At 47.0% G+C, this 12,344-nt stretch overlaps 1 protein-coding gene across 9 annotated transcripts in view; it reads right to left on the bottom strand.

Annotated features, from left to right (window-relative positions):
• The window catches only part of mub (poly(rC)-binding protein mub), a 400,625-nt gene that overhangs the window by 370,868 nt on the left and 17,413 nt on the right, over positions 1-12,344 (bottom strand). The window lies entirely within an intron of this gene.

Genomic DNA, 12,344 nt, shown 5'->3' with positions numbered 1-12,344 from the left:
TTAACTTGACAGGCAAGAGGAGGGGGATGTTAATTTGACAGCCAAGAGGAGTGGGGTCTGTTTAACTTGACAGGCAAGAGGAGGGGGATGTTAATTTGACAGCCAAGAGGAGTGGGGTCTGTTTAACTTGACAGGCAAGAGGAGGGGGATGTTAATTTGACAGCCAAGAGGAGTGGAGTCTGTTTAACTTGACAGCCAAGAGGAGGGGGATGTTAATTTGACAGCCAAAAGGAGTGAAGTCTGTTTAACTTGACAGCCAAGAGGAGGGGAATGTTAATTTGACAGCCAAAAGGAGTGGAGTCTGTTAACATGACCAGCGTGAAAAGGACAAACTTGTTAATTTGACAGGTACGAGCGGGGGACGAACCTGTTAAACTGACCAGACAGACAACAGGAGGGCAAGTCTGCTCACCTGACCAACATGAAGCGGGCGAACGTTCACCTGACCAACATGAAGCGGGCGAACGTTCACCTGACCAACATGAAGCGGGCGAACGTTCACCTGACCAATATGAAGCGGGGCGAACGTGTTCATCTGTGTGAGCCACTAAGAAGTGTATCACTGACCAACATGAAGCGGGGCGAACGTGTTCATCTGTGTGAGCCACTAAGAAGTGTATCATTGACCAACACGAAGCGGGGCGAGCGTGTTCATCTGTGTGAGCCACTAAGAAGTGTATCATTGACCAATATGAAGCGGGGCGAACGTGTTCATCTGTGTGAGCCACTAATAAGTGTATCACTGACCAACATGAAGCGGGACGAGCGTGTTCATCTGTGTGAGCCACTAAGAAGTGTATCATTGACTAACATGAAGCGGGCGAAAGTTCACCTGGCCAACATGAAGCGGGCGAGCGTGTTCATCTGTGTGAGCCACTAAGAAGTGTATCATTCTGAGGACAGAGAGATCACCATGTCTGTTCTCATCTTACAGCCAAGGAGGAGGCGCGCGTGCTGGTCTGTGAACCTGACGTTGTGGCATTGACCACAGACGATCTGTGACTCCAGTAAGGACACATGGTATCTACTATGAGGACAGAATGGTATCTACCATGAGGACAGAACGGTATCTACCATGAGGACAGAATGGTATCTACCATGAGGACAGAACGGTATCTACCATGAGGACAGAACGGTATCTACCATGAGGACAGAACGGTATCTACCATGAGGACAGAACGGTATCTACCATGAGGACAGAATGGTATCTACCATGAGGACAGAACGGTATCTACCATGAGGACAGAACGGTATCTACCATGAGGACTGAATGGTATCTACCATGGACAGAATGGTATCTACCATGAGGACAGAATGGTATCTACCATGAGGACAGAACGGTATCTACCATGAGGACTGAATGGTATCTACCATGAGGACAGAATGGTATCTACTATGAGAACTGAATGGTATCTATCATGAGGACAGAATGGTATCTACTATGAGGACAGAACGGTATCTACTATGAGGACAGAATGGTATCTACTATGAGAACTGAATGGTATCTATCATGAGGACAGAATGGTATCTACTATGAGACAGAATGGTATCTACCATGAGGACAGAACAGTATCTACCATGAGGACAGAAGGTATCTACCATGAGGACAGAATGGTATCTACCATGAGACAGAACGTATCTACCATGAGACAGAACGGTATCAACCATGAGGACAGAACGTATCTACCATGAGACAGAATGGTATCTACCATGAGACAGAATGGTATCTACTATGAGACAGAATGGTATCTACTATGAGGACAGAACGGTATCTACCATGAGGACAGAACGGTATCAACCATGAGGACAGAACGTATCTACCATGAGGACTGAATGGTATCTACCATGAGACAGAATGGTATCTACATGAGGACAGAACGGTATCTACCATGAGACAGAACGGTATCTACATGAGGACAGAACAGTATCTACCATGAGGACAGAACAGTATCTACCATGAGGACAGAACGGTATCAACCATGAGGACAGAACAGTATCTACCATGAGGACTGAATGGTATCTATCATGAGGACAGAATGGTATCTACTATGAGGACAGAACGGTAATCTACCATGAGGACAGAACGTATCTACCATGAGGACAGAACGGTATCTACATGAGGACAGAACGGTATCTACCATGAGGACAGAAGGTATCTACCATGAGGACAGAACGGTATCTACATGAGGACAGAACGTATCTACCATGAGGACAGAAGGTATCTACCATGAGGACAGAACGGTAATCTACCATGAGGACAGAACAGTATCTACCATGAGGACTGAATGGTATCTACCATGAGACAGAACGGTATCTACCATTGAGGACAGAACGGTATCTACCATGAGACAGAACGTATCTACCATGAGGACTGAATGGTATCTACCATGAGGACTGAATGGTATCTACCATGAGGACTGAATGGTATCTACCATGAGGACTGAATGGTATCTACCATGAGGACAGAAGGTATCTACCATGAGGACAGAACGGTATCAACCATGAGGACAGAACGGTATTACCATGAGGACAGAACAGTATCTACCATGAGGACAGAAGGTATCTACCATGAGACAGAACGTATCTACCATGAGACAGAATGGTATCTACTATGAGACAGAATGGTATCTACTATGAGGACAGATGGTATCTACCATGAGGACTGAATGGTATCTACCATGAGACAGAACGTATCTACCATGAGGACAGAAGGTATCTACCATGAGGACAGAAGGTATCTACCATGAGGACAGAACGGTATCTACATGAGGACAGAACGTATCTACCATGAGGACTGAATGGTATCTACCATGAGGACTGAATGGTATCTACCATGAGGACTGAATGGTATCTATCATGAGGACAGAATGGTATCTACCATGAGGACAGAAGGTATCTACCATGAGGACAGAACGGTATCTACCATGAGGACTGAATGGTATCTATCATGAGGACAGAATGGTATCTACCATGAGGACTGAATGGTATCTACCATGAGGACAGAAGGTATCTACCATGAGGACAGAAGGTATCTACCATGAGGACAGAACGGTATCTACCATGAGGACTGAATGGTATCTACCATGAGGACAGGACGGTATCTACCATGAGACAGAATGGTATCTACTATGAGGACAGAATGGTATCTACATGAGGACAGAACGTATCTACCATGAGGACTGAATGGTATCTACCATGAGGACTGAATGGTATCTACCATGAGGACTGAATGGTATCTACCATGAGACAGAACGTATCTACCATGAGGACAGAACAGTATCTACCATGAGGACTGAATGGTATCTACCATGAGACAGAACGGTATCTACCATGAGGACAGAACGGTATCAACCATGAGGACAGAACGGTATCTACCATGAGGACAGAACGGTATCTACCATGAGGACAGAACGGTATCTACCATGAGACAGAATGGTATCTACCATGAGACAGAACGTATCTACCATGAGGACTGAATGGTATCTACCATGAGGACTGAATGGTATCTACCATGAGGACTGAATGGTATCTACCATGAGGACTGAATGGTATCTATCATGAGGACAGAATGGTATCTACATGAGGACAGAACGTATCTACCATGAGGACTGAATGGTATCTACCATGAGGACAGAATGGTATCTACCATGAGGACTGAATGGTATCTACCATGAGGACTGAATGGTATCTACCATGAGGACAGAACGTATCTACCATGAGGACAGAACGGTATCAACCATGAGGACAGAACGGTATCTACCATTGAGGACAGAACGGTATTACCATGAGGACAGAATGGTATCTACCATGAGACAGAACGTATCTACCATGAGGACTGAATGGTATCTACCATGAGGACTGAATGGTATCTACCATGAGGACTGAATGGTATCTACCATGAGGACAGAACGGTATCTACCATGAGGACAGAACGGTAATCTACCATGAGGACAGAACAGTATCTACCATGAGGACAGAACGGTATCAACCATGAGGACAGAAGGTATCTACCATGAGACAGAACGTATCTACCATGAGACAGAATGGTATCTACTATGAGACAGAATGGTATCTACCATGAGGACAGAAGGTATCTACCATGAGGACAGATGGTATCTACCATGAGGACAGAAGGTATCTACCATGAGACAGAACGTATCTACCATGAGGACTGAATGGTATCTATCATGAGGACAGAATGGTATCTACCATGAGGACTGAATGGTATCTACCATGAGACAGAACGTATCTACCATGAGACAGAACGTATCTACCATGAGGACAGAATGGTATCTACCATGAGGACAGAACGGTATCTACCATGAGGACTGAATGGTATCTACCATGAGACAGAACGGTATCTACCATGAGGACAGAACAGTATCTACCATGAGGACAGAACGGTATCTACTATGAGACAGAATGGTATCTACTATGAGACAGAATGGTATCTACCATGAGGACTGAATGGTATCTACCATGAGGACAGAAGGTATCTACCATGAGGACTGAATGGTATCTACCATGAGGACTGAATGGTATCTACCATGAGGACTGAATGGTATCTACCATGAGGACAGAACGGTATCAACCATGAGGACAGAATGGTATCTACCATGAGGACAGAACGGTATCTACCATGAGGACAGAACGGTATCTACATGAGGACAGAACGTATCTACCATGAGGACAGAAGGTATCTACCATGAGACAGAATGGACTGAACAACCTGGAAGGGAACGGGACCTGTTTTCAAGATTTTAAATTTCTACCTTTCGACGAAGTATCTAAGCGATAGCGCAGGTGAATGGGTAAATGGCTAGGGGTAGGTGAAGGCATGTATAGATCGTACAGTGGGTACAGAACACTGACATAGGACGGTGGCAGTGGGCAAGAGTGGGCCCTGGGACCCAGAATGTTCAGGTGGGCTAATGTAGACGGCAGAGCTGTTCCAGAATCTGACACCAGTGGCAGAGTCATTGCCGTTATTTCCCTCGATGTGTATCCATCAAGCCATCGTCTATGAGGCTGGACAGAGGACAGTGGGTCCCATCTTTGTGCCTTGGAAGCCTGGAAGGTGAAAACCCCCCTCCCCCCAAGCGTAAAGCCTGACGACACTCACGTAAGAAGGTCTGCAAACCACAAGAAGAGACTTCGCAGTCCCAGCGTTCATGGCTTACGCAGCAGTTGTCTTATGGTTGAGGAGGTCCAAAGCTCCAGGTGAAGATGTCAATGAAGGTTAAGAGCCACATAGGCCTTCTGTCTCTTCCGAATGCGACTGAAATAAGCTTAGCGTCCTGACGAAGCGTGCTGGTCATGATCTTCACACTACCAAAACTGCTGAGAGCCTATGGCACTTCGTATACCTGCTTATGCCCAGCAAGATACACCACACTCTCTGAAAGATGAGGGGGACCAGGATGACGACAATGGGTCTTAACTCACTGTGAGAGAGATTCATGTGGCCTCGTTCAGTTCGGGAGCGAGGAGATATATGAAGCTTCCCAATCACCTGGGGTAACTGGACTGTTGGCAGACAGGGTTTGCAGAGGGCGTCAGGCTGGCTCAGGGGGTTAACTCCAAGTACACCGTCTTAGATGAACTTCTCGCAAAGCTTAAAAGGTTCAAGTCAATGATCATAGTAGAGCCCTCTACTCGCAAAGCTTAAAAGGTTCAAGTCAATGATCATAGTAGAGCCCTCTACCTTTTAAGGCTGTGTGACCTTTTGGAGAACTTCAATTCTTACTACACTGACTTAGGAAGGTGCTCGGGGGGCTGGAAGGGAAGGCAAGTGGTGTCAAGTCTAGGGCAGTCTCCGGCAGATGGTTTCGAAGGAATCGTTCGTAAGATGAGCTGCTTTTTCTTTTTTGTATCTGGATATGTAACTGACGTGGAGGGAGGAAGTCCGCACGTTCAACCCGCTCAACTCTTTGTCACTTCCCCATTACTAGGATGGCTGGTGTCCCACGACTCCTTGCGCTGAAGTCTCGTTACTGTCTGAACGGAGGGTCGTCCAGGGCACGTCAGCTGGGGGGGTATTCAAGGTCGAATCCCGGAACTGATGACTGTAATGCATTACCTTCCCTACCACGTACCACTAGGCTTCCTTCTTAACACAGCACCCCCGACGAAATGACCAGCCAAACCCCTCTGTGATGGCGACAAGAGCAGCTTTATCTGACCTGACGAAGGTGGTGGGTTCGTCCATTATATAAGGGAGAAGGAGACATGGCAAACTGATAGTACCAGAGATGGTGGCCTCAGACCACAGGTGAGGGAGCTCAAGGTGAGGGTGCAGGTGTGTGCTGGATGTAGACATGGCCACAGGCATGTATGGGGAGGCAGGTGTGCGAGGATGTGGTGGCGTGAAGGCGAGGTGAAACGTTTGCAAAGATGCAGCTGTGGCAGGATACCGGCGTGGCTGGGTACAGAAGTGGTAGGATACAGGTGTGGCAGGGTACAGGTGTGAGATGTGAGGGTGGTCGTCGGGGCAGGTGTGGCAGGGTACAGGTGTGAGATGTGAGGGTGGTCGTCCGGGCAGGTGAGGCAGGGTACAGGTGTGAGATGTGAGGGTGGTCGTCGCGGGCAGGTGTGGCAGGGTACAGGTGTGAGATGTGAGGGTGGTCGTCGGGGCAGGTGTGGCAGGGTACAGGTGTGAGATGTGAGGGTGGTCGTCGCGGCAGGTGTGGCAGGGTACAGGTGTGAGATGTGAGGGTGGTCGTCCGGGCAGGTGAGGCAGGGTACAGGTGTGAGATGTGAGGGTGGTCGTCGCGGGCAGGTGTGGCAGGGTACAGGTGTGAGATGTGAGGGTGGTCGTCCGGGCAGGTGAGGCAGGGTACAGGTGTGAGATGTGAGGGTGGTCGTCGCGGGCAGGTGTGGCAGGGTACAGGTGTGAGATGTGAGGGTGGTCGTCGGGGCAGGTGTGGCAGGGTACAGGTGTGAGATGTGAGGGTGGTCGTCGGGGCAGGTGTGTGGCTGGTGCTGGCGGGGACTTGTTGCTCCGCGATCAATACCACAGTGACCCCGCATCCTCCCCACACCCACGCTAATGCCTCCCCACACCCACACAATGCCCCTACGCCCACACGAATGCCTCCCCACAACCACACCAATGCCTTCCCATACCCCACATCAAAGCCCCACACATCCACACCAAAGCCTTCCCACTCCCACATAAAAGCCCCCACACTCACACCAATGCCTTCCCACTCCCACATCAAAGCCCCCACACTCACACCAATGCCTTCCCACATCAACGCTTAGGCTTTCCCCCAAGCCCACGTCAGTGCCATCCAAACCCGCGCCTAACAACATCCAAGCCCACCCACTTCCACGTTAACGCCCCTCCACGCCCACACTAACTCTGCACCACGCCCACACTAACTATATACCACGTCCACACCAACTCTACCACGCCCACAGTGACTATGTTCACCACCCACGCTGCCAACATCACGCTGGACCAACCACAGCTCACCATCCATGCTGCCAACACCAGGGCTGGACCAACCTCAGCTCACCATCCACGCTGCCAACACCAGGTTAGACCAACCTCTGCGCGGATGATAAAATCTATATACATTTTTTTTTCTTTTCAAATTTGTTTCTGTGCGTTGAAGAAGATTAGGGCAGGGATGATGCAGTTATTGTATATTCATTTTTCTATTTCGTCACCATGGCGACCCCCAGGTACATGGGAGGGAGGTCAGCGTCCCACGGTGACCCAGGCAGCATAGTAGGGAGGTCAGTGTCCTACAGTGACCCAGGCAGCATAGTAGGGAGGTCAGCGTCCTACTGTGACCCAGGCAGCATGGTAGGGAGGTCAGTGTACCACGGTGACCCAGGCAGCATGGTAGGGAGGTCAGCGTCCCACGGTGACCCGGACCGGCATGGTAGGGAGGTCAGCGTCCTACGGTGACCCAGGCAGCATGGTAGGGAGGTCAGTGTCCCACGGTGACCTAGGCAGCATGGTAGGGAGGTCAGTGTCCCACGGTGACCTAGGCAGCATGGTAGGGAGGTCAGTGTCCCACGGTGACCCAGGCAGCATGGTAGGGAGGTCAGTGTCCCATGGTGACCCAGGCAGCATGGTAGGGAGGTCAGTGTCCCACGGTGACCCAAGCAGCATGGTAGGGAGGTCAGTGTCCTACGGTGACCTAGGCAGCATGGTAGGGAGGTCAGCGTCCCACGGTGACCCAGGCAGCATGGTAGGGAGGTCAGCGTCCCACGGTGACCCAGGCAGCATGGTAGGGAGGTCAGTGTCCTACAGTGACCCAGGCAGCATGGTAGGGAGGTCAGTGTCCTACGGTGACCCAGGCAGCATGGTAGGGAGGTCAGTGTCCCATGGTGACCCAGGCAGCATGGTAGGGAGGTCAGTGTCCCACGGTGACCCAGGCAGCATGGTAGGGAGGTCAGTGTCCTACGGTGACCTAGGCAGCATGGTAGGGAGGTCAGCGTCCCACGGTGACCCAGGCAGCATGGTAGGGAGGTCAGTGTCCCACGGTGACCCAGGCAGCATGGTAGGGAGGTCAGTGTCCTACGGTGACCCAGGCAGCATGGCAGGGAGGTTAGTGTCCTACGGTGACCCAGGCAGCATGGTAGGGAGGTCAGTGTCCCACGGTGACCCAGGCAGCATGGTAGGGAGGTCAGTGTCCCACGGTGACCCAGACAGCATGGTAGGGAGGTCAGCGTCCTACGGTGACCTAGGCAGCATGGTAGGGAGGTCAGCGTCCCACGGTGACCCAGGCAGCATGGTAGGGAGGTCAGTGTCCCACGGTGACCCAGACAGCATGGTAGGGAGGTCAGCGTCCCACGGTGACCCAGGCAGCATGGGAGTGAGGTAGTTACCATAAGTGACACCTAGGCAAGTGGGCGGCGTGCCTTATCTACCTGCATGCTGACACCCATGTAACTAACTCCCCCTCAACCACCCCCTTCCAAACACATCCCCCTACCGCAGGTTCAGTTTACACTCCCGAGGGACATGCGTCCTCTTTTTTTTTTCCCCCTCCTCATTACCAAAGAAAATGAAACTTTAAATGCAACTTTCGATGGATAACTATTAATAATTACCTTCAAACACACCCCCCCCCACCCCCAACCACAACCCTTAATCCCCTGGGTTCTACGAAACGGGCGTCGGGATCAGGGACGACGATCAAGGTCGGCATGCGTGGGCGACTCAGCCTTAATGGCACTCACAGTTGTAAATAACGTTCGGGGCAAGAGAGTTCTTAGTTAGGCCTCGGTGTGGTGACGGCGTCGCGTCCGGTAATTGCTCAACCAGGGGGGGGGGGGGGGGAAACTAGGAACCCCCCAAGGGCCCACAGACCTGGGGGTCCACCACACACGGAAAACACACATGGCTACCGTCGCTGTAAATGCACGATTCTTTTGAACACATTCGAATAAATTTAAGCATTTTTAGAATAGTTCCCTCCCACACACATACAAAAAAATATTGTATGAATTTATTACAAGAAAAATTCGAACTTTAGCATAACTTTGAAATTATATTATTCAAATTTGTCTAAATCTGAAATAATGCTCCAAGCTTTACATCTGGGATCTCCCAGAATACGATTTCATAATCTTTTCCAATCATATTGTTTTCTTGCACAAGTAGTCAAAATGCCAAGGTTACTTTAATTCCGTTCTAATCGTATAAATAGGTATACCTGAATGTATGTAATTTACGTAAAAATAATAAAAATACAAAAGCTAGTTTTGTCATTATAATCAAAGCGTGTGTATATATATATATATATATATATATATATATATATATATATATATATATATATATATATATATATATATATGCTGATAACAATGAGGAAAATGAAATCACAAGTTCCCATGCGCACTTTCGTGTAATGATCACATCGTCAGGGGAGATAAAAGAACGAGATAGAAGACTCAGAACAGTCAGGTGCTATACAAGGAAGAGACGTAGTAGCTAAGACACCATTGATAAACAAGCGGTACCAGTTGGTGGTGTTCGTGTAAAAGGTGTTGGGGTCTGGCATCATGCCTCTCATAAAATTCTATTATGTGGACAGGAAAGGGAACTGTTTACAAATTTTGCCTACGATAAAGCTACCCAGTTTGTATAGACCTTCACTGATATCATGTTACAATTCACTGTGTAATTTAATAATAGAAGATTCAATGATATTTCTCGTGGTAAAGGAGTTGCCATCAAGTGAATTAACGTTACTCCAGTCAATACAGTCGTTATAATTTTTAACATGATTAAAGAAAGCATCTGATTCTTGTCCTGTTCTTATACTATATAATGTTGCTTAGGTCTAACATAAAGATCTTTATCTCACCATCCAACATAAACCATATTACAGCTTTTAAAGGGAATTCTGTAAACACTAACCGCAGAAATTTCTGACGAGTTTTTAAGATATTCTTCACAGTACTGTTAATGCTAGACTAAATTTACATTAAAGGATTTAAGCTACCTGGGAAGGAATGTGGAATTACCATTAAAAGGTAGAAGTAAAATTTTCTTGAGCTTTGGGTTTTACGCTACAAAATAATTTCTTTGCCACCTTAAAAGATTTATCAATGAAAGATCAAGGATACTTTAACCTGGATACAATAGAATATATCTTCTCAAAGTCATCATCAATAAATTCCGGACTGGTTGTACGTAATGCCCTTGGGAACATCGACTGGAATGATGATAGTTTAACTGTCATGTTAAACTGAGTAATAATTATGAATATAAGAGCGAATATTGGTGGGTTTTCTGTGTATAATGAACTTAAACCAATGTCTGTTCTTATGTTCATAATTAATCAACACGACAGAGTTAAACTATCACCATTCTAGTCTTGGGGCATTACGTATATGCAGTCCGCAATAAACTGATGATGAGTTTGACAAGATACATTCTACTTACATACGTATACTTATGTATATATCTCTTTTCAAACCAGGTATTCCCAGTCACCAGTCCTTTTTCAGCACACACAAATCTACAAGCTCTTCATCATTTCCATTTACAACACTGAACACCCCATGTATACCAATTATTCCCTCAACTGCCACATTACTCATCTTTGCATTTAAATCACCCATCACTATAACCAGGTCTCGTGCATCAAAACCGCTAACACACTCACTCAGCTGCTCCCAAAACACTTGCCTCTCATGATCTTTCTTCTCATGCCTAGGTGCATAGGCACCAATAATCACCCATCTCTCTCCATCCACTTTCAGTTTTACCCATATCAAGCTAGAGTTTACTTTCTTACACTCTATCACATACTTCCACAACTCCTGCTTCAGTAGTGCTACTCCTTCCTTTGCTCTTGTCCTCTCACCAACCCCTGACTTTACTCCCAAAACATTCCCAAGCCACTCTTCCTCTTTACCCTTGAGCATCATTTCACTCAGAGCCAAAACATCCAGGTTCCTTTCCTCAAACATACTTCCAATCTCTCCTTTTTTCTCATCTTGGTAACATCCACACACATTAGACACCCCAATTTGAGCCTTCGAGGGGGATGAGCACTCCCCACCTGACTCCTTCTTCAGTTTCCTCTTTTATAAAGTTAAAATACAAGGAAGGGAGGGTTTCTAGACCCCTACTCCCGTCCCCTTTAGTCACCTTCTACGACACGCGGGGAATACGTGGAAAGTATTCCTTTTCCCCTATCCCCAGGGATATACTACTTGATCGCGCCTCCCGCGTCAGCTAGCTTGCGCCAGGAAACAGACGAAAAATGGCCCATCCACTCATATACACATATATGAGTACATAAACGCCCATACACGCATATATACATACATATACATAACATATGCACATATACATATATATACACATGTACATATTCATACTTGCCTTCATCCATTCCTGGCGCCACATCGCCCCACAGAAAACAGCATCGCTACTCCTTGTTTCAGCAAGATAGCGACAGGAAAACAGACAAAAAGTCCATATTCGTTCACACTCAGTGTCTAGCTGTCATGTGTAATGCATCAAAACCACAGCTCCCTATCCACATCCAGGTCCCACAGACCTTTCCATGGTTTACCACAGACGTTTCACATGCCCTCTAAGGCTCAGTCCTCTGTTCTTAACGCTACCTCGCTAGCGCAGGAAATGGCAATTATATATATATATATATATATATATATATATATATATATATATATATATATATATATATCTTTCTTTCTTTTAAACTATTCGCCATATATATATATATATATATATATATATATATATATATATATATATATATATATATATATATATATATATACTGCTCATGGGAAGTTATATTGCTCATATGAACAACTGCATTATTCATATGAACATATAT

The sequence above is a fragment of the Panulirus ornatus genome, chromosome 64 (genome assembly GCF_036320965.1).
Source record: "Panulirus ornatus isolate Po-2019 chromosome 64, ASM3632096v1, whole genome shotgun sequence".
In the NCBI taxonomy this organism is placed as follows: Eukaryota; Metazoa; Arthropoda; class Malacostraca; order Decapoda; family Palinuridae; genus Panulirus; species Panulirus ornatus.
The sequence above is the reverse complement of the archived record's forward strand: the minus strand, read 5'-3'. Positions and strand labels throughout refer to the sequence as shown.